The sequence below is a fragment of the Emydura macquarii genome, unplaced genomic scaffold (assembly GCF_026122565.2).
Source record: "Emydura macquarii macquarii isolate MOO-44397 ecotype Brisbane River unplaced genomic scaffold, CSIRO-AGI_Emac_v2 contig_554, whole genome shotgun sequence".
Lineage (NCBI taxonomy): Eukaryota > Metazoa > Chordata > Testudines > Chelidae > Emydura > Emydura macquarii.
The window spans coordinates 7,615,403-7,636,398 of NW_027130691.1; the positions used below are offsets into that span (position 1 = coordinate 7,615,403).

Sequence of the window (20,996 nt, forward strand, 5' to 3'; positions counted from 1 at the left end):
CTAGGGAGCAACTGCACAGTTCCTCCCTGCAGCCTTCTCTTATCACCAACTTCCTCCCTTTATACCTAACCCAGCTCTTTCCCCAGCTAGGCTTCATCAGCCATTAGGTATTCTCAGCCCTGACTCTCTTCCAGTGCAGCCTGTCACAGGGTTAATTGGCCCTTTTTAACCTCGTCAGGCCGTATCAAACTCCCGCAAACCTCTCTGTACCAGGATGTGTAGTGAAACCAGATCCTTAGACCGATCCCTTCCCTGTGCCGCGGCAATGCACCATTTCCACTGCAGACACGGCCTCCTATTGCTAGATTTAGAACCTTCCCGTCCCCCGTCCCCTCCCCGTGCTGGAGGAATGAACCAGCCTGCTGCAGGCACGGCCCTCCCATGGCTGCGGAGCAGGATTTGCTCCTCAAATCATACCTCAGCCAAACCCCGAGTATTTCCTGGGTTTGGGTCCAAACCACACAGTTACATTCAATGGGTTCCACCCAAATGGTCCAGATTCACTCAAAGCATAAGCCAGGCTCACACAAGACTTGGCCCAGGGTCTACAAACAAGGGTCCTCTGTCCCCAGCGGATGTTCGGGTGAACCTGGATCACGTTTCAAGTCTAACAAAATTTATGAAATGTTCACACAGCTCCAGGAACCCACAAATAGCCAATGCTGGAGTGAATAATGGGCCCCAGGCGTGGAGGTGGGGGTGTTTTTTTCCTCTTGGCAGCCCCTTTGTTTTAATGTACTAAACTCCATGGTTAAACAACATTTTGGTTTGTAGGAAAACTTGCCTCCAGCCAGCTGCTTGCCTGATGGATTTCATAAGAAGTCAGTGCAGAACTCGGCACCTCTCTTCACCTCAGTGTGACCGGCTGGGACAATGATACTAAACAGCAAGAGCTGGGCAAATTCAGCACTTAGGTAAGCAGGCAAAACTCCATTGACTTCAGTGGGCTCACACTTTGTTAGGGGAGTGGTGAGTTTGGCCCAGTGGGCTCTAGTTGTTTTTTTGCTAAGCAGTGGGCATCCCAGAATTGAAGAGTGTGTCTACACTGGAGCTGGAGGTGTAATTTCCATCTTGGGTAAACACCCCTGAGCTAATTCTGATTGAGCGAGCAGGTCAAAAATAGCCCGCAACTGCACGGGCTAGCTGCCCGGACTATAATTGCATCCGAGGCCGTAGGTATGTACTCGGACAGCTAACCTCTCCCATCGGCCATGCACTACAGTGTTTAGAGTGCTAGCTCAATGCAGGTACGTCTACCTGAGCTGGACATTACATCTCTAGCTCCAGCGTAGACATACCCTAAGAAATCAGAGTCACCCACTGGTCCAATTCCTGTTCCAGAGTGGACTGTGCTTTAATGGAAGCCCCCTTCTGTTTACTCTGATGATTCTGAGTTGCAAACTCAGAGTATCTCTGCTCTTCAGAGCAAGGCTCATGAACAATTGGGTTGGAAGGATGGCACAGCAGATAAACAAACGGATACCGTGATGATGCTCAGATAGCCGGTGTTCTCAGCTCCTGCAGGCTTACTCCTTGCCTTAAGGCATCTTTGTGTTTGTACAAGAATTCTTGGTTCTTTTAACAGCTCATCCAAGAGACGGGGAAAAGGAAGACTGCGAGTCAGGTCTTCTCTCAGGCACCTGTTATACTATCTTTACAGAGATGCTTTTTAGCTGGCTGGCATTCTTCTGCCCTAAAGGACCAGAGCTTTCAAATGTCTGTACGGTAGCCTGAGTCTTGTAGAAGATTTTTGCCTTTTACTATCTATTGACCTTTTAGAAGCAGTAAATCTGATCTCTCCTGATAAGCTATGTTCTGCTCCCAATCGCTCCCAGGTAGATCTCGAGTAACTCCATTGACTTCAGATTGATGCTGGTGTAAGTGAGATCTGAATTAGGCCCAAGGCACTGAATAGTAAGGGAGGAACGACCTGGGAAAGCTCTTCCAAGGGGCAGTGAATATTTTGTTTGTCAGGATCTAACTTGCGTGAGTAACTCAAGGCTGCAGTGACCATGAAGTTGAATTTTTTCCGCCCCCCCAAACAGTCCATATGAAGGCAAGGAAAGCAGGTCTGTTGAGGGAGACTACTCCTAATGGTCTGACAACAAGCCCAGTATTTTTCTTGGCTTGCGGCGCAGAATGGTTACCTTGATTGAAACTAGTTTCTATTGCACATTTCAGACAGCAAGGGAGACTGCTGCTATGTGGCTCACATAGGATCGGTTACACAGAATTTCAGAGAGGTCTTTTTCTCTCCCTCCCAAAACAAACACTCTCCTGCCTCCAAAATCCCACAACAAGTCTTGTTTTGCTCAATGTGGCAAGGTAAATATGGCTCCTCAAATGAACTGCTGAGAAGGGAATTTCATTTCAGGTGGCGATATTGCACAGGATCGCCTTCCACTGCTCACCAAGCTGACAAAAAGGTTAATGAAACAGAGCAGGCATTTCATCACAGGGAACACTGAAAATGAGGGAGCAAGCTGCCATTAATGATAACCAGATCTGTGTGCCTCCGCCCTTGCCACCCTGGCTTTCAAATATCTCCCTCATGCATATAGCATCCAAGGAATACCAGGAAATTGTAATTGTTAGACTGGCCAGAGAATGGATTTAATTTGCATTTTTTATCCTCTTTGTCGCAACCCTTACTTCCACTCCCCTCCCTACCCAAGACAATAATGTCTCTATCTAGTGCCTTCCATCTTGAGACATCCCAAAGCACGCTATACGCGCCACCTAACACTGAAACGCAGCAGCTGCTTTCTGCAGGGTTTCTTGCAACGTCCACCGAGGCCTTCTGTACATGCAAAGTTGCAATGAAATCAGTTTAAAACCCAATTTAGCTAAACTGGCGCAAACCACACTGTAGACATTCAATAGTTTCAACGCTGTTGTATCAACTTAATTTAAGTCAATTCGTTACTAAATTAAGCTGCTTCAGTATAAACCAGGTTGAGATCAATTGAAGACTGACCACAAAGGAGGTTGCACCGGCTCAATTGAATGGATTTAGTTAACCAATGCAACTTTGTGTGTACGCAAGGGCTGAAGCAGCTGGTGCTAGCGCTATCAGCAATAGGATGAACCACTGGTCCTAGGGAAAGCAGCAGCTATTTAGCAGTTCTCAGCAACGGGATACAATTGGTTGAGTGGCAGTAAATACAGACGAACTCCACAGGCATGTGAGCTTGCAGGGGGACAATGTAGTTACCCAAATTAGAGCTTGGCCTGAACACGTGGGCTAATGTCCTTGCTTTTGAAAAAGTCCTGAGGGATCTTTAAGGACGTCAAGTGGCCCAGCCCTTGGCTCTACATCTCATCTGAAATGCTGTAACTCCAGAAGCACAGTGCCCCACAGCACCATAGTGAGAACAGGGTCACTCCTGACTCAGAGGGGAGAGATCTGGTCTAACGCATCACCTCAACCACTTTCTGGAGCACGTTAGCAGCCCCCAGCTCCATGCCAGAGTTGGAAAGAACCCCACTGATTGAAGCACTCACAGCCTGATTTTCAAAGAAGTCAGCGAGAGCTACGAGGGCTCAGCAGCTCGTGAAATGAGCCTACAACTAGGTGTGACACTGGTGAGCTAGTGCGGTCCCACCCTGCGATGATACGGTGGCAATGGAGCTGGACTGAAGAACGGGAATGAGACACAATGAACCACTGGCACTATGAGCTGTCCCTCCTCACTGCAGTGGCTGCATGCCAGGAGCCAAAGTGAGCCAAGATAGCATCCGTCTGATTGACAGGAGACTACACAGGGCATGTCCCTAATCAATCACTGCAACAGGGCCAACGGTGTCATGGGGGCGGGATCATTGTAGCCTGTGAGATTCTTACCCTGCTGTTGTCTTGAAGATATTGCCAGCCCATTATTAAAACGCATATTTCTGGCCAGCATCTTCTCTTCCTAACGCTTCATCCTCCTCTCTGGAGATGAACAGGAGCTTCGGAAAAGCTGGGTGAATATCCCACTCCTCTTTGGCCATTGTACTAGGACAGCGGGGCAGAGGTGAGCAGGGCAGTGGGGTGGGGAGATAGAAGAGGAAAGGGGGCGAGTAACAAAAAGCAACAGGGATGGGGAAGAAAGAGCAGGGAGCTGAAACGACCAGGGTAGCTCCTCTCACACAGCTGCATGAAACCCTGCAGGATTTGTTTGGGGGCAGTGGGGGTGTCCTGGGACTACTTCCCTTTGATTTTGCTCTGGAGCAGCTGGACTCTTCTCTCGTTCATACATGATTCTCAGGAATAAAAAAAGACCATGAGGTCCCTGGAGCAACAGTGAAATCCTCTGCCACTGGGGGACGGGTGGATTCCTTCCCAACCTTGCTGATGGTCATGAAGCATGAGGATGGCGATTCTGTCTATTGTAGCCTAGCTAGTGTAAGCGCCGATGATAGTCTTGGGCATGTCTACACATACACCGATGCAGCTGCACTGCTGCAGCATGTCTGGGGAAGACACTCCATGCCGATGGGAGAGAGCTTTCTCCCCTCATCATAATAGAACCATCCTCCGCAAGTGGTAGAAGCTATCTTGGTGGGAGCAGCTCTCCCACTGGCTTAGCGCTTATGTTGGTGTGACTTATGTCGCTCAGCCGGGTTGTTTATTCATACCCCTGAGTGACATAAGTTCTGCCGCCATAAGCTGTAGTATAGACATAGCCTTAATATCTACTCTTTCCCCCCCCCCCAACTCTCGTTAAACGGTGCCTATAGCTCCTGCCTCTTTATGGGGCCATACATTCCAATTATTCACTGCATGCAGCAATAACTGGGCTGAAATGGGCAAGGCAGTCTCCTAGATTAGCATTTCTGGAGCACCTAAAGCATAGTTGGGTAAAATTTTTTGTCTGAAACTTTCACTGAAAATTCAAGGTCAACTGGAACATTTCATGAATTCATTTGGATGTTGGCAAATTATTTCCATCCAAAAAACCCAACCATCCCACCCCCAAATAACCCTGAAAAATCCTGAATATCTAGTATTTTGAAACAAAATGTTTTGATTTTTTGGGTCAAAAAGATATGGTATTTCAAGTTTTCTTCTCCTTTTATTATAAAAAGGTTAAAAAGGCCCGAAATACAAATTAAACAATTCATTTCAGGTTGAATGTAATGCTTTATTTGACCCCAAACAGTTTAATACTTTTTGCTTAACCAAAAATTCAAAAAAATTTGTTTTATGGTCAGCTCAAAACGATTCCCCCTCTTCCCCCATGACTTTTTCAGAACTGCCAGTGAACCGAAAAATCAGTGATTCGCACAGCTCTGATTCCAAGCAGTACAGAGCCTTGTCACTAAGAAATAGCCTAACTGCCTCTTGTGGATGGGATGGAGGACAGCTCAGCAGGGTGGGGGGAATGTGATTTTATGCTGCCTCGGTGTGGCCTAGTTGGGGGGCAGTCCCAGCTCGTTGCCTATGGAACCAATGGGGTGTTGCTATAGCAATACTGTATGCGTGTGGGTATCATGGATGCACCAGTCATGCTTCCATCATTCAGGATAGTTGACTTTTGCACTGGGTATCTAGGTAGTTAATTTAAAGAGCACATGGGCATTGTTCATTAGTTAATAGGGTCAATAAAGTTGTTGTTATGCACCGAATCATCTTGGATCTAACGCTTAACAGCTGGTCCAGCAACCATTGATCATTGGAGTAAAAGGATGCCCTGACCACTCCCCCTTCCCTCCAGCCATGTCTCGCCACATGGCGACATAGCATAGCAGTCCTTAGGCCAGGCCTATTCCACACAAGGGTTTATCTATTTTTTGGGGGGGGAGAATTCCCTGTGACCAGCTAAATTGACTTTTAGGGCAGCGTTGCTCAGGATTTGGGCCATTACACTGGACCTATCAGAACCAGAGGGGTGTTTTCCCCCCCAATCACCTTGGAGTATAATACACAGCCCCTTCTCCTACAACCAAGACCTTCTGAAGTTTAAAGAATTCCACTGTGTCGAACGGCTCTTGCAGGGCAGTCAGATAAATGAGAACTGGGGAGTTTGTGGGGGGGAGGAGACAAGCATCAAATTTCTTTTTAGAAGGTCCTGGAGGAGTTTGTTTTCCTATTTTTAAGGGGAATGGGCTAGAGTTTCATTGAAGGAAATAGTTCTCCTCCTCCTCCTCTCCATTCCCACCCCCTTTTTACACAGTGTGGTAGAGGAATAATTCTCTGCCCGCCTTGGGTTTCTGAGAGACCAGCAGTCAAACTGGAACCAAAGCTGAAGGAGATGCCCGAGGGCAAAGAATCTGCTGTGGAATGAGGTGGTGGTAATGTGGCTACAGCTTCATTGACACTGGGAAGGAGACGGGCCACAGGGATCAACATGTGCCTAGAGGTTGGTGGGTGGGCTGGCAAAGGGCTGGGGCACGTGCAGACAGGGACTGGAAGAGGGCCATGCCAGGGCTTCCCTTCAGTAGCACCTGGCTGCAGATCACTGATGGGAGGGAAGATGAGTTTGCTCCCTTGGCAGAAACCACAAGGGAGGATAGGGAAAACACCACCTCCTCTCTGCTGGGGTGAATATCCCTGTTGCACAGGGGCTTTGCTAACATCGTGGCCCTAGCTGAGAGCCGAGCTCTTCTAAACCTGGCCTGGCGCACAGGCACAAGCTAGCACCCACTGCCGTCCGGAACAAGCCAAAACCTCAGCGAGTGCTTCTGGGTACAGTGACTCAGGGAACAGGAATTACTGCGCATTTATCGTACTTACATATCTTAAGCAGTCTTACCATCTGCGAGGGCCTAGAGCACCCTTACAGCGCAGAGCCCATGTTAATAAGGACCAGATTCTCCTTTCCCATTCCCTGTCCCACGGCAGCTACAGCAATTGCCTCCCTGGGACATCATGCAAGGGAAGCATTAGGCGTTTTAAACTCTTCTGCTGGTGACTGCAGCCCTGAAGGGTGATACTCATTTCCTCTTTTGCAGCAGATTTTTGTGGAGTGAGCCAGACTGCTTCCTTCTCCTTTCCAGCTGCTTTGACAGGCCTCCCTTGCCCCTGTTTATTGCAAAAAAAGGAGCCTGGAAACTAAGCGAAGCAAGGAGAAGACCTGCCAGCTCTCTGCAGACTCCAGCGGCTGTTTGATGGGCTAATAACCATAGTCTAGTAGATTTAATACAGGCCCGGAAACTAGTAACTCCTGAACTTTAACCCCAGCTCTGACACTAACTCCCCTCCATGGTTTTGGGCCACTTATACCTCAGACTTCACCTAGGCAAGACTGAGTTAATACTTACACAAGAGTGCTATGAGCCTGGAAGTGCTTTGCAAGGGTTTGGCCCCATGTAAAGTACTAAGTGTTGCTGTTGCCCATGGAAAATAGTAAATTAAAAACTGTTCACGAGTTTATGGGGAGTCCCCAAGAAATTGTGTGTGCAGCAAGAGGCTTTTTAAATTATTATTTAAATTTCGTTAGTGTCTAATGGGAGAAAGCCCACAAGCCTGCTTTGCATTGATCCCACCTTCTGGCTGTCAGAAAGCGGAAAATCAATGTCTACACAATTCTGATGCAGAGACCTTTCGTCTAGGGATTAATCGGAATTATGGGGGCGCCAAATAGACAGCATGGGCTCTCTGAGCATCTCCCATGAAAAGGGTATCTCAGATTGCTTTGCAGAGTTCAGTAATAGAAGACAACTCATGGGATATGGCCAAGATTTTTCAGAAGTGACCAGGGATATTAGGTACCTCCACTTTTTGGGGACCCCAACTGGAGACATCTTAAAGGGGCCTGATTCTCTCAAGATGCTGAGCACCTGCCCCCTCTAATCAGGCCCTATAAGGTGTCTCCAGATAAGCACCAAAAAATAAATAGCCACTAGTTCAGAGAAATAAAGGCCTCTGTTCTCATTGTATTTCAGAGAGAGACTGGTATTTAAATATCTTTTGGCTGCTTGTTGAAATAATTTCCTACCCATAACAAAATAATGGCAACAGAATGTTAACATTTTTGTGCTGCAAATATTTTTTTTTTTTGAATATTCTTGAGCTATTTCTTCACTCCCCATCCATCATGACACTGACGGGCTCATTTTTTTCTAGTTTTTCTAGAACTAATCTTTTAAGTTTCATGAAGTTGATCTTGGCTCAGGGCACCCACCCCACATCTGTTTTTCTAGGCCTTGACACTTGACTTAAAAAAATTACCTTTTAACTTCATTCCCCTCATTGCTACCGTCAAATAAAAAAAATAACACAACTCAAACACCACCACATGTATGGTGTCTGTAAATGCACATGACCCATCACCTCCTGGTACGGAATGCTGAAAAGGCATGAGGAAGTTAAAAAACTTCCAGGAAGAATTTCTTGTTTGTTCATATTTTCTAGGTGCGCGCGGTGCAAACCGATGATGCAGTTTAAACACAATTATCGTCTGTGAATGAGGTCCTGACCATTCCAAAGCATCCTAATATGGGACCTCCTTTAGATCTGAACTCGGGACCCTATTCAAGACAGCCCTTGCCTAACTTTAAGAATGTGTTTAAGTCAGTGGGGCAACTTCACATTCTTAAAGTTAGGCGCCTACTGAAACAACTTTTCTGAATCAGCGACTTAAGTGGAGCAAAACTAAGGCTTCGGTTTTGGCACAGAAATTTTTAGTAAATTTCAGGGCAGAGGTGAGGACGGAAAATGATGAGTCACAGAAAGGTCAGCAAATAATGTATTTTTTGCTACATCAACATACACAAGAGTATAGTGGGGGTTGTGATGGGGTGCTCTACTCACCACTGGGTGGCGCCTCCTCCTGGCCGTTCTGGGGATTAGCTCTGCCCGGCCGACACCACTTCCAGCGGTTACTCGCCGCCACTCTCTGAGCCTGCAGCCTCTCTCTCGTTCCAGGTCACTGTGTGGTTTCCCCTCCGGGGTGTGAGGGAGAGGGAATGGGTCTCCAAGTCTCAGACTATCCTCCTGTACACTGCGCCAGGTGCCACGCCCTCTGTGCCACTCCGGGTTCTGGCTCCCAGACCCTCTAAACAGCAGCCAAGGTGGTCTCCTTTCTGCACCTGCTGCCTTTCCCTGAGCCTTTTCCTTGCCTCCTGGTCCGCTCCATTCCTCTGGGCCACTCCCTCCTCCCAGGAGTAAACCATGATAATCAGAGATTATCAGAAAGGTCAGACTTACACACTCCGTTTTAACAGCTATAAATCTTCATGCATGGGCCTCTCTTTTCCCCACATCAAGTTGAACCATTTCTTCTGCACAGATTGTGCCTGAGGTTGAATGAAAAGTATTTGCATGTTGAATATGTAGAGAATGGGTGGCCAAGAACAACATACCAATAGCAAGTCAGCAAGGCATTCTCAGAAGTGATGGGTTCAGAGTCAGGTACAGTCCTGATAAGCACCCACATGCTCAGATGCTTTGCCAAAACTTACCCAAACTTCTTGAATCTGCAGAATTTGACTAGAAATTTCAGGATTAGTTATATTTTGTCTTATGTTTCTGGAAAAAATGGAAATACAGCTACCAGCATTATATTTCCTTTTTGGCAGTTCCAATTTTGCTTTTAGACAGAACCCAGAAGTGCAGAGAAAGTGAAAATTAGAGATGGACCCAACCGAAAACACTGGATCTGGACATCACTGAAGATTTGGGGATATTTGTAGCTGGATCCAGACTTCAGAGCTCACGTCCATGTCCAATGTAAATGAAAAAACAAAGTAACCAAGAATTTTAGAACCTTCAAACAAATTTGGTTCTTGAACTAGAGAATGATCTGGTAAAAAGGGGCTTTCTGAACGTTTCTGAATCGGCTCCTCCATCTGTAAATATGTCACATATTGTCATAGTGTCTTTTTAAGACCTCGTAAGTTCTCAAGAAAAAACCTTGTTGGCTAACAAATCTTATGCTTTCTCAATTGGGATGATGAGATAATATATAGAAACAAACCCAAACCAATAGGTTGGAGCTGAACACACTGAACTTTCAATACAGACCTAGAATGAATGAAAAATTAAGCAGAAGGTATTTAAAAATCTAATTTGCTTTGTAGCAGTTGTATTTATTGTCTGAATTTCATGTCCTTGGACAATGAAACAAGACAGCTATGTCATAGATTTTAGGACAAGAAGGGACCATTATAATCGACTAGTCTGACTCCTGCATAGCATAGATCATGGAATTTCATCCAGTAGGTTGTGCTTCAAGCTGGTAACTTCTGCCTGAACTAGAGCACCTCTTCCAGAAAGACATCCAATCTTTATCTAAAAGAGTTCAAGTGATGGCAAATCCACCACATCCTTCGTTAAGTTGTTCCAAGGGTTAATTACCCTGGACCACATTTTTTGTCTAGCTTCAGCTTCCAGCCATTGAATGGTAGGTCTTTGTTTGTAGGTTAAAGGCCCCTCTAGTTCTCATGCACTTGTATATTGTTGTATGTGTTTGGGTTTCCACCACCACAGGGGTATCATTTATATTAAAAAAAACCCTTTCATTGACACACAAGTAAGAGTCATAAAAATATTTCCCTTCTTAGTAGTTTTTGTAAAAACCTCCTGTTTGTAATGCAAAAGCCAAATGGAGGGGCTTAATACATTTTAGTTGCTTGTGTCTGTGATATTATAGGCTCTCTCAGATTGCTGGTGGTCCAGCCCTGAATTCAACAGCAAAGATTAGGAGTGGGGGTTTTTCAAAAGTGCCCTGTGTTGCTATAACCTACATTCCCATAGGAGTTTCATCACTGACTTCCGGGAAAGCTGGAATAGCCTCCAATGACCATCATCTTGCATAAGGGCAAACTATGACAATGGTGAAAAAAGAATAAAGCATTTAAGTTTTTAATTTGTAATATAATACAATTTGTAAGCATTCACTGGTTGCAATTAACAGAGATTGAATTAGGGGTGGGGAATACAGATTTTAGTGCTTGCGCGTTCTCTGTTTCAGAACATTTTACATTCTGTTTCCGTTTTAGGAGACAGCTGAAAGTTCAGCAGCATTTGACATCAGAAAATTCTTAAGGACAACATAAGACGAGATGCTACCCTGGCTTATTCCACATGCAACCTCTTTAAGGAGCAGACTTTTAGTATATTACAGGTGAATTTATCAAAGTTAATCATCCTTCGCAGGTACATAGCGTTAGCATTTGGCATTTTTCAAAGCTCTGCACATACGTTAACGAATTAACCTTCACTCAGGCACAGTTCCCAATCAACTGGGCTCTGATTCAGCAAGGCAGATTAATCTTCTTTCAATGTTCAAGAAGCCCAAGGGACCCCTGCAGTAATGGATTTATGGTTTTGATTGGGATAGCCTAAAAACCAGAGAGAAGGTTGGCAGAGTCGGTGCAGAGGGCCCCACCCTGCTCCCACTGGGAGGTGGAGTTAATTTTCAAAATAAATAAATCCTACGGATTTGGCGACACAAAAACATTTTACAAGTCTGTATCGATTTCAAATTATTTCGGTTTAAAAGAACTGTCAGAAAATCAAAATGGTTTGATTTCCAAGTGACTTTTCATTTCAAAATTTCCTTGGATTTATTTATTTATTTATTTTTTTAAATAAAACATTAAAAATTACTCAAAATCAAAACAAAATTCCAATTTATTTATTTATTTAACTGTCTGATTAACTGCAAGTTTTGCGAAATTGCATTTTTGCTTTGACCTGAAACAAAGATTTTTTGATTTTTCGGAATTTGCAGCAAACCCAAAGGTTATTCTCTCAGCTTTCTTCCCAGCGAGAGGTACACCACAGCTTTAGTGGGATCAGGATCAGGTCCTTATTTTGATGTGTTCCGGTTTGTTATGCAAGAAGACACTGCTTCAGATACTTGTTTGTGTCAGGGTCTCCATTCAGGTTTTCTGTTCTGTTCCCCATTTTCAGCTTAAATTACTCATGAGCCTAGGAATTGTTCACAATCCTTAGAAGGGCCAATTTATTAAAACAGCATGCCTAAGAAATTTATGCCAACACTGCTCTATGATACCCTTCCAGGAGCGCTGCTCTAATATTCACCTGACTCCAAAAGGGGCAGAGAGTTAGGGGAAAAACTACTATCTTCTAATATGCAACACATGCTTATAAAAAGATATCAGTAAAGAAAACTCTGGATTGTCTTCTTGAAGATTTCAGAATTTATATATGATAGGCATACACTGGAAACCATACCTGCCACCTGGGCATAGGGTTAAGACTGCTAGAGAATTGCATCACAAGTTCTTAACCCAATTAAGCTGCAGTGAGAAATTCCAGTGGGTACATGAATTAAGGCAGGCAATGAAGAACAATGTATGAGTTGCTTTTTATAGGACCAAACTCTAGGTCAAGTGACTTTTGTAGAGAGATCCCATAGAAGTTAAATGCAGATATAAAACAGGGATGAAAATATACCTGGAACAGAATGAAGTTGGAGCAAGTTCTGCCTTTGCCACTGACTCATTTACTCTTTCGGGACTCAGGTTCCCTGCTTATCTATCAGGGATAGTGTGAACACAACCAAGACACCTTCCTCCATACTGAGAGAGCCTCAGATGAAAAGCTCTATAAAAATGCAAAAAAACTATGCACCAGAGTTATTTCTGGGTGGGACTGTTTCAAGCTGGAGATAAAAATTGAGCAAGATGCCAAAGAGTAAACATGTCCCATTGTGCAGCTATCTAAGTACCTACATGGTTTTGGTGATAGATACAAAGAGTAAATGTGCCCTGACTTCTATCGAGCCTCTGTACTAAACCATAACACAGCTTCTGTCAGAGATCCCAGCTCCACACTACTCCACTCCATTCCTACCCCAAAAAAATTCCTTAGGAATTTTGGAACAGGTGCATCTTGCAGCACATAAAGGTCTCCAAACCCATGCTCTAGGGAATCAAGGTTGGAAGGGATATCTGAATTTTTAAGATGGCCATCTGACTTCAGAACGAAAGGAAAATCCCATAACATCCAAATATTTGTATTTTCACCACAGAGTGGCCACACTATCTGCAAAGAAACCTAAGGAGAGATTGTGCCTGGCAGTAATGAAATACACTCGTATAAAAGGTGTGGTGACTTTAGCACCGGTGAAAGTGCTAGACTAACAGCCCTGGAAGTCCTCTGTTCTCTGCAAGTACAGGTGCAGCCTAAACAGCGATGTTGCAAACTATCCCCTGCTCCTAACTCAACCGTAACCTGGAGGCAACTCTGGTTATTACCCAGAAGCAAGGTTTGCTCCCCACTGACATGGGCTGGACTCAGACCAGCAACTTTGAGGTTCAGGACCTCTGGCTTGCTATCCTGCGACCAAGGCAACATTCAGGCTGCAAATTAAACCACACAGAACTAACATGCAAGTGGTGATTGTTCAAGAGAATTTAAACAAGATTATCCTAAACTGGTAGGATACAGCGACCCTGCTTGCCTCACTGTTCATGACAGAGACTAGTCTGTGCCTATGCATTCACATGCTGCTGCCATCTACGGGATGGAACTGAAACTGTCAAGCTATGTTTCATAAGCTCTTTACTGCTAACAACTGACAGATTCTCCTTTAGTGCAAGTGGCAGAGGCCTGTAGTTTTAGAGGTGGGGGAAGGCAGGGAATATCTAGGTTCTGTCCCTGCTGGCATGCTGGAGATCCGAGTTGATGCACGCTGCAGCAAAGTGACAAGTGCAAAATCCTAGGCAGGCCTGGATTAGTTACACTGTCATACAGCGGTGATAGATTTTACAAGGGGTCGGAGTGAGCATTCTTAGCTGAGTTGTCATGCGGTAGGGCAGAATTCATTACTCTTGTAACCAAAATGAAACTATTAATATGCCAATTTCCACCCATAAATAGAGAGAGCCGAGACTGAATTTATAAAAAGCTGAGTGACTTACCATATGTTGTGTGTGATGGCTCCGTCCATAGAAGATCAGGTAAACAGTGATTCTCCTGAGGAAGCAAAAACAAAGAGGTGAGAAGAAGAAAAACACTCCCCCAAGCCAGAAGACAATCACAAAGATGCACTGTTTTGAAATCAAAGAGGACACAGAGTGTGTTGGAACATGTAAGGAATTACAGACTGTCGGGGTGTTTAGGCTACAGCATGTCCATCCTTTTCCAAGGTGGATTGAATGAAAAATAATGTGAAGGGCCCCTAAAATTTTTACAGATGTGTCAAGAGAAAATCTCTGCAGCATGTTGACAGATGTTTAACCTGGGGGAAACAAGCTCATTTCCAGGTGGAGGTCACCAGAGACCAGACTAGTTTCCAGGGTGTTTGAAAAGAGGTGCTGGGAGACCACCCCCCGACGTCAGGACTCTAGGATGCAGCAAGACCTATCTGGCCCTGATTCCCTGCCCCACCAGGACCCTGCTGTCTTCCCCTGGCCTGTGTTCCTTATGGGACACACTTCTCACTGCTACCAGTGCCCAGGTCTTTCCTTGGGCTGGAAGCCAGCTGGGATGAAACAACACAGGAATAGAAGTGAAGGGTGGAGGGGAACCAGCATGGAGCCAGGTTAGCTCCATCCAGGGACATAGGATGGATGGACAAGAGAAAACGTGATTTCACTATGCTCCTGTGGAGTGATGGGTTGCCCAGGTGATTGGTGGTGAACTCTGGAGGCGGTCCTATATTGGGGGGTGGAAGAGGACGGGAACAGTATTTTAAGGGAGGTGAAGGCTGGAGGATGAAGTACAGGGCATACTCCTCTCCAGAGCTCTAAGGGTTAAGAGTCATGGGGAGCAAACCCAGCGAAGGAGACAGCCTCTCTACCTGGCTGTGCAGTAATCGGAGTGAGCCTCCCAGGAAGCGAGCTCTAATGCTCCTTTGCCCAGCCAGAGCCAAGGATCTGAACGAACAAGTTTCTTAAAATTGTGTTTCAGGTTTGGCCTGTGTGGGCCCCACAATGCCCTCCAAAGTAGCCTGGAGTTGCCCACGTCCTTAAAACAGAAGTTTGGCCCAAAGAGCCAGCTACAGATCCCAAGACACAACACTTCATATCCATGGGGGGGACAGCTGTGTATTAGAAGTGGTTGCTGTCTGGGCCATTGTACACAAGTTAGGTGCAGCCCTCAGACTCTGGGGAGGTTGCCAATGAGGCCTTCAGCTGGGGCAACCTCCCTGTGCTTGAGCAAGGAGAAAAGGTTTGTATATAGACTGCATACATCGCAGAAGAAGGCAACACAGGCTGAAATGGAGGCACAGAGACGTTAGCAAAGTGTTTCAATCTGGGCCTGCACTCGTAGCTAGTCGACAGTCATGAGCTGTCAGAGCAAACCTGGCCTGTGGTATTTGAAGATTTCCCCCACCTCTTCATAGAGATGGAGCTGGAATCAAATCCACGTTCCAAGCTCCCCAAGAATTCTGGGACAGTTCTGATCTGGGGCTCGGCGGCTTGGACTTCTCTCTACTTTTCTTCTGCCTTGTTTTGGTCACTGTCTGTAACTGAGAGCCACTATCAAATCTGCTACGCAAGAAAGGATTCCAGTACAGAGGTGGGGCTGAGACGGGAGGCAGTATAATATAATGGATACTGCACTGGGAGTACACCTGGCTCTACCACTGACCTGCTGCCTGAACGGCAAGTCGCTTCCTCTCCCTCGACCCCTGTTTCCTCTCCCACCCTTGGTCTGTCTTGTCCAAACTGACTAAGTTCTTTGGGGCAGGCACCATCTCTCTCTAAGGTTTGTGCAGCACCTAGCACAGTGGGGCCCTTGGTTGGGGCCTCTAGGAACTAATATAATATAAATCCATTCTCGCTTACACTGATGTAAATCGGGAGTAGCTGTCACACGAGCAGACCCTGGCCCCGTAGTTGAATGCTGATGTCTAACTGTGTATTTGCTAAGCTCATTAAAACAAAGAGCACCAACATCAGGCAACACCACCAGCCTCTTCCCCAGACGTCTCAGAATTCAGAAAGCTCTGCCATCGGAAAGCCTCCGAAGAAAGCCCCATGAGTTTAGGTTACAAGGTAAGATTAAAACACACAACATTTATTTTGTGTGACTCGAAGGGCTGAGAAAATTTAAGGCGAATTATTTAAAATAAAAAGTGGAACAAAAACAGATTAAAACTACTGCACCATGACTATTAATGCAGTGATGGAAAATATCAATCATGCCATTGCCTCTGAAGCTAGCTGTGAGAGAAGAATTAGGAGATTTTATGTTCCAAGTACCAGGAAACCACAGGGCCCTGGTGCCTAGTTCTGAAAAGAACACTGTTTCAATCACAAGGAGGAAAGCGGAGCCAAAGGGAGGGTTTAAAAATAGCAGTTTTAAGAATTCAGGGATGTATATTAGAGCATTTCAGAGCGTGGCTGAAGAAAGGAGCCCCAAAATTAGTTGATAGACATGTCAGTGAGTGCAGCACCATCAAGGGTGGAACTGGCTGCTTTAGAGGACTGTAAAACCTATCGACTCTAAATCTCTGATTCAAGTTCAACCTGTAATAAGATCTAGTGGCTGCTCCGTGGGCTAAGATCAATAATTTTAGTGGCGTCTGCCCAGTTCCCACTTCCCAATGTCCATGCACATAGAAACTGGAAGGGATTGGAAGCCAAGTCAGACACACAAGGGACTAAATTGATTATGAAGACTGAACTATCTATTGTCTTGTGTAAGGTCAAGTTTGAGGCATAGGTGAAAGTCTATACACATTTAGAAGTCAACACTGGAGAATGCAGCATGCCTGTTGCCCAAATCAACATGACATTAAGATGCACAAGGGCATTTTTAAAATCCTGTGCAAGGATTTAGCTCCACTGGGCATGTTCAAACAGGTTACGACACACCACGTATGCGTGATAACGCAGCTGTGGGGTCCTACGTGCTGGACATGTCAAATTTAACAGAGCAAGAGAAAGGAAATGAGTTTCTACATCTCTGAAAGTTTCCTAGATGGTCAGACGTTTGTATCTGCAAAGCTACGCAACAAGATCCTGCACTGCACATCAGTGCTGGGATATTGTATGTAGGACACAGAAGGCCAAGCTTCAATAGGGAAGTGGATTTTCTCACTAAGGCTTGCACAGTAAAAAAAAAATTAAAAAAAAATATTTTACAAGGGGGGAAAGTGTGTCAAAGAAGAACTGCCTGGCTGACACCAAAGATAAGGCAGCCTGCATCTACAGCACCAGGGAAACTGGTCATGAATTAAAGTTCTGTACTCCGAGAGAATATCCTGTCAACTAGCTTCCTACCCAAATGAGAGTAATCCACGTAATAGATGTAGCAGGTGCAGCTAATGGCATAAAAACATTTCTCTACCGGCGATTAAGTACATTTATATACAAGCACAGCTGATTTAGCTAGAAGGGGAAAAACCAGCCTCCTTAGTAAAGCCTTCGATAATCCAGGGATTTCTAGAGTCAGATCAAGTTTTTTAGAGAGTAGCTTTGCTAATGGGGTATTAAGAAAATCATTTTAATTGTTCCTAACTTAAAATATGATTTGCTTAGGCAACCAGGTTGCCAATTATCCTACGCCTACACCGGGAGCTAGGAGTGCGACTCCCAGCTTGCACAGACACACTTGAGCTAGACACACTCGAGACACACTTGTCTTATCCAGCTGTTGCACTAAACACAGTAGCGTAGCCATGGCAGCACAGGCAGCAGTGACAGCAGCCCGGGCTAGTCGTCCCGAATATGCACCCACAGGGTCCAGGTGGGTTTGCACATGGGGTGGCTAGCCCATGCCATGGCTGGCTGCTGCCCGTGCTTCTGTGGCTACACGACTCGTGTTGGCACACTGTGAAAGCTGGGAAATACAGCCCTAGCTCCAAGTATAGACATAGCCATTGTGAAATCTGCCACTCATCTCCAGTCATCGCGACAAAAGTTTCTTTTTAGCTAGATATCAGAAGCCTTGTACTTAGCTGGTTATTATAGAAAATCAGCATCATCTGGGTTGCAGTGTCACCCAGGTGCCCTAGTCATGCCCCAGGATCCCACTGTGCTAGGTGCTGTACAAACATAGGACTAAAAGACCATTGCTGCTTGAAAGAGCTTAGCGCCCAAGTAATTTGCTTCATATTAGATTGTCAGCTTTTTGGGGAAGAGACTGTCTTTTTCTTCTGTGTTTGTACAGCACCTAGCACAGTGGGGTCCTGGCCCATGACTGCCATTCCTAGGTGCTATGATAATACAAATAATTAATAAACAATCTAAAAATATATTTTGGCTAGAGAGACTTGAACCAAAAGCCTCAAACCAAGACACTTGTGCGCTCCGGGGAATGCTGGATCCAGAAGGAAAGATGGTGGCTGACTCTTTTTTCTCAACCAGAATCTCAGATCTACTCACCCCTGAACTTTAGGGCGGGAGGGAGAGTTAGAATTGCATTTAGATCTTAACTGTGCAGCTTGACCCACCTGTTGTTAACTGTAGGGAATTGCTCTCCAGGGTGGTTTGCAAGCGGCAATGTTTCTTTGCTGAAGCTGACAGTGCTTGGCCGCATGGACAGTTTGCCCTTTAACCCACAAACCACACCACACACTCAATCATTTCTAACATTTGAATTTCTGTTAAGCTATTTTGGGTTTAACTTAAGGAAGCCCCAGACATTGGAGTTCCACAAAAGCCCAGCAGTAATACTCGGCACGTCATCACAGCTCAGGTTTTCACAAAGGCGGGCAATCATCATCATCACTGCCCTGCCCACTGGACGACCCATGAAAGCTGTACTATTGAGCTGAGAAAGACTTTACGGTGCAAGCTTGCCTGCAGTTGCTCTACAGTTTCCTTCCCTACCTTTGGTGCATGTTGTCCTTGCAAATCTATTCAGCCCATCCAAACTTCAGGCTTTCCCTCCAACAAAGCAAGAGATTTGCAGTAGAGGTGACCACTGTTGCCGATTAAAACAATGTAAAAATTCTAACAGAAGAACACTTCTTATTGCCAGATCTCCACCAGTGGAATTTTTAAAATGATTTTTGCACTTATAATAGAAGTAAGCTCATTTGTACATGGCAGAATTGGCACCACGGCTCAGGGAAGTAATTTAAAGCAGAAGCGGGACTTCACATAATGATCCCCTGTTTAAAAATAAATGTAGTATCTGATCTGAAGAGTAGGTGGCTTTTCCTTAGAGAAGAATATAATGAGAGGGCGTTAAAGGAGCCAGAATGAAGTCACCTGACCAAGTACAGTAGGGTTACTATACTGGGTATGCAAAAATGAAGTGATACATTCTTTAATTCATTGCAGAGCAGGAAGACTGGCTGTCAAGCTTCACTAGGTTAATATTGGTGGAGTTTTATACCATCAAAATGAACCCACTGAGTTGTTTGTTTTCATCTCTGATTGTACCAATTTTTGCTGGTTGCTGTGTTCCCCTCAGCAGGTAATAAATCAGCTACAGACAGGGTCCATCGGTTCAGAAAGTGGAGGCCTAACAGGATTTCATGAGTTGTGTTGCAGGAGTACAGCTCTTTTCAGTGGCTGTCCTAGGTGATCGCCTAACTTTCTGCATTTGAACATGCAGCTATGGACTGAGATCAGTGGTGACTTTCGGAATAGAAAGCATCTCTCCAGTGAAGTGCTAAGCTCAAGATTACCTAAGTGCAGCATCTTGATTAACAGAGGTAGAGGCAATTTATTTTTAGCTCTGGTATTACTAGGACTTGTTGGGAGGAGGGAATTTAAGTCATGAACTCAGACTTGGAATTCTTTGGGATCCCAGCTACAAAGAACATCTTAACTGCTAAACTTTAGTGCAGAATATGGAGTTCCAAAAATGTAGAATCAGAATTAGATTTGCTAATTACCCTAATTTGAAGAGGCATTTCCCATGGCATGTACATGATTACTAAAAGATGGAGGTGGTCCTGGGATGGCGACTAAGGGCATCAAAGTGCAGGCCAATCTAAGGAAGATGAGAGAGGAATTTGGAGCCAGACTCTCAGCTGGTGTCCACAGCTCTGATGGATTCTGATTTACACCAGTTGAGAAGCTGGGTCTGGCTGTCTAGTTTTCCCTCCACAAGTGATGAGAAAACCCCATAAAGGCATTGAGTTTGGATCCAGTTTTAATGCTTCTCCCGACTCTCTGACAGAGCTGTCTGGAAGTTTTCCGACAGAATGGTCTTCCACTGGGAAATGCCAATGTGACAAAATTGAAACACTCTGCAGGAAGGAGGCCATTTCAATGAAATTCCCATTGAAAACAGGTAGGTTTCCGATGGCACCCCACCGACAAGCAGGTTGCTGTCGGGAGCCCACCTGATTTTCTGCCAGTTTACCCATTGATGCCTTAGCAGCCCCCTGGTGGTCTGACAGAGAGCGGAGAACCTGCGAGTCCTGGCTCGTGGCTCCTTCACAGCCTGCCTCCCGGGGTCCCTGGCTCTGGGGCAGACCTGGAGGTGGACAGTCCAGTCCAGAAGCCAGGGGTCTCAGGCTCCTTGGCAGTATGGAAGCCCCTGCTGCTCAAGTTGCTTGGCAGGCTGCTGCGATTCAGAACTAATTTCTTGGGAGGAGGAATTTCAGAATTTCCGGTGGAAGGAGAATTCCAGTTTCTGGCCAGCTCTACTACCCAACCAAAACTGGCAGGAAATCTCATGAGAACAGGCCCTTCACATGAGTTCCATCTGGTTCCATCTTCCAGCTGGACCCAAAGCACCACAAGAACAAATAGCTTCTCTTGGAATCTTTAGTCCCTTCCATTGGAACCCAACAATGCAGTGGCAGCTGCAAATAAGGGAGAATGGGGGAGGTAACAAAAAGTGCAGCAGCCGGAGGTGGCAAAGATCTGCTGATGGTGTGTGTGTTAATTTTCCCAAGCACAACCCTCTCATTGTAAATTACAGAGTCTCACCTATTTCCAAAAGTGTCAACCTGAGCAAACAGCAGCTGGAGGTGGCAAAGATACAAACAGAATGTAGCCTGATGATGGTGTGTGTGTTAATTTTCCCAAGCACAACTGATGAGCTGAATGTTATACAGCAGACGGTTAGCAATTGCGACAAGCACTCAGATTCCTATACAACTAGAAGCTTGAATTGTTTATGCATTTGGTAGAAAATGATGTGTGTCTGTCAGTTATAATACTACCTGGGAATATGAATAATC

At 45.3% G+C, this 20,996-nt stretch overlaps 1 long non-coding RNA gene across 1 annotated transcript in view; it reads right to left on the bottom strand.

The window, feature by feature from the left end:
- LOC137147359 (uncharacterized) overlaps nt 1–20,996 on the bottom strand; it is a 107,690-nt gene that overhangs the window by 21,266 nt on the left and 65,428 nt on the right. The window contains exon 3 of the long non-coding RNA XR_010918187.1: nt 13,819–13,873. This is a non-coding gene — a long non-coding RNA (uncharacterized lncRNA). The remainder of the gene's footprint in view (nt 1–13,818; nt 13,874–20,996) is intronic.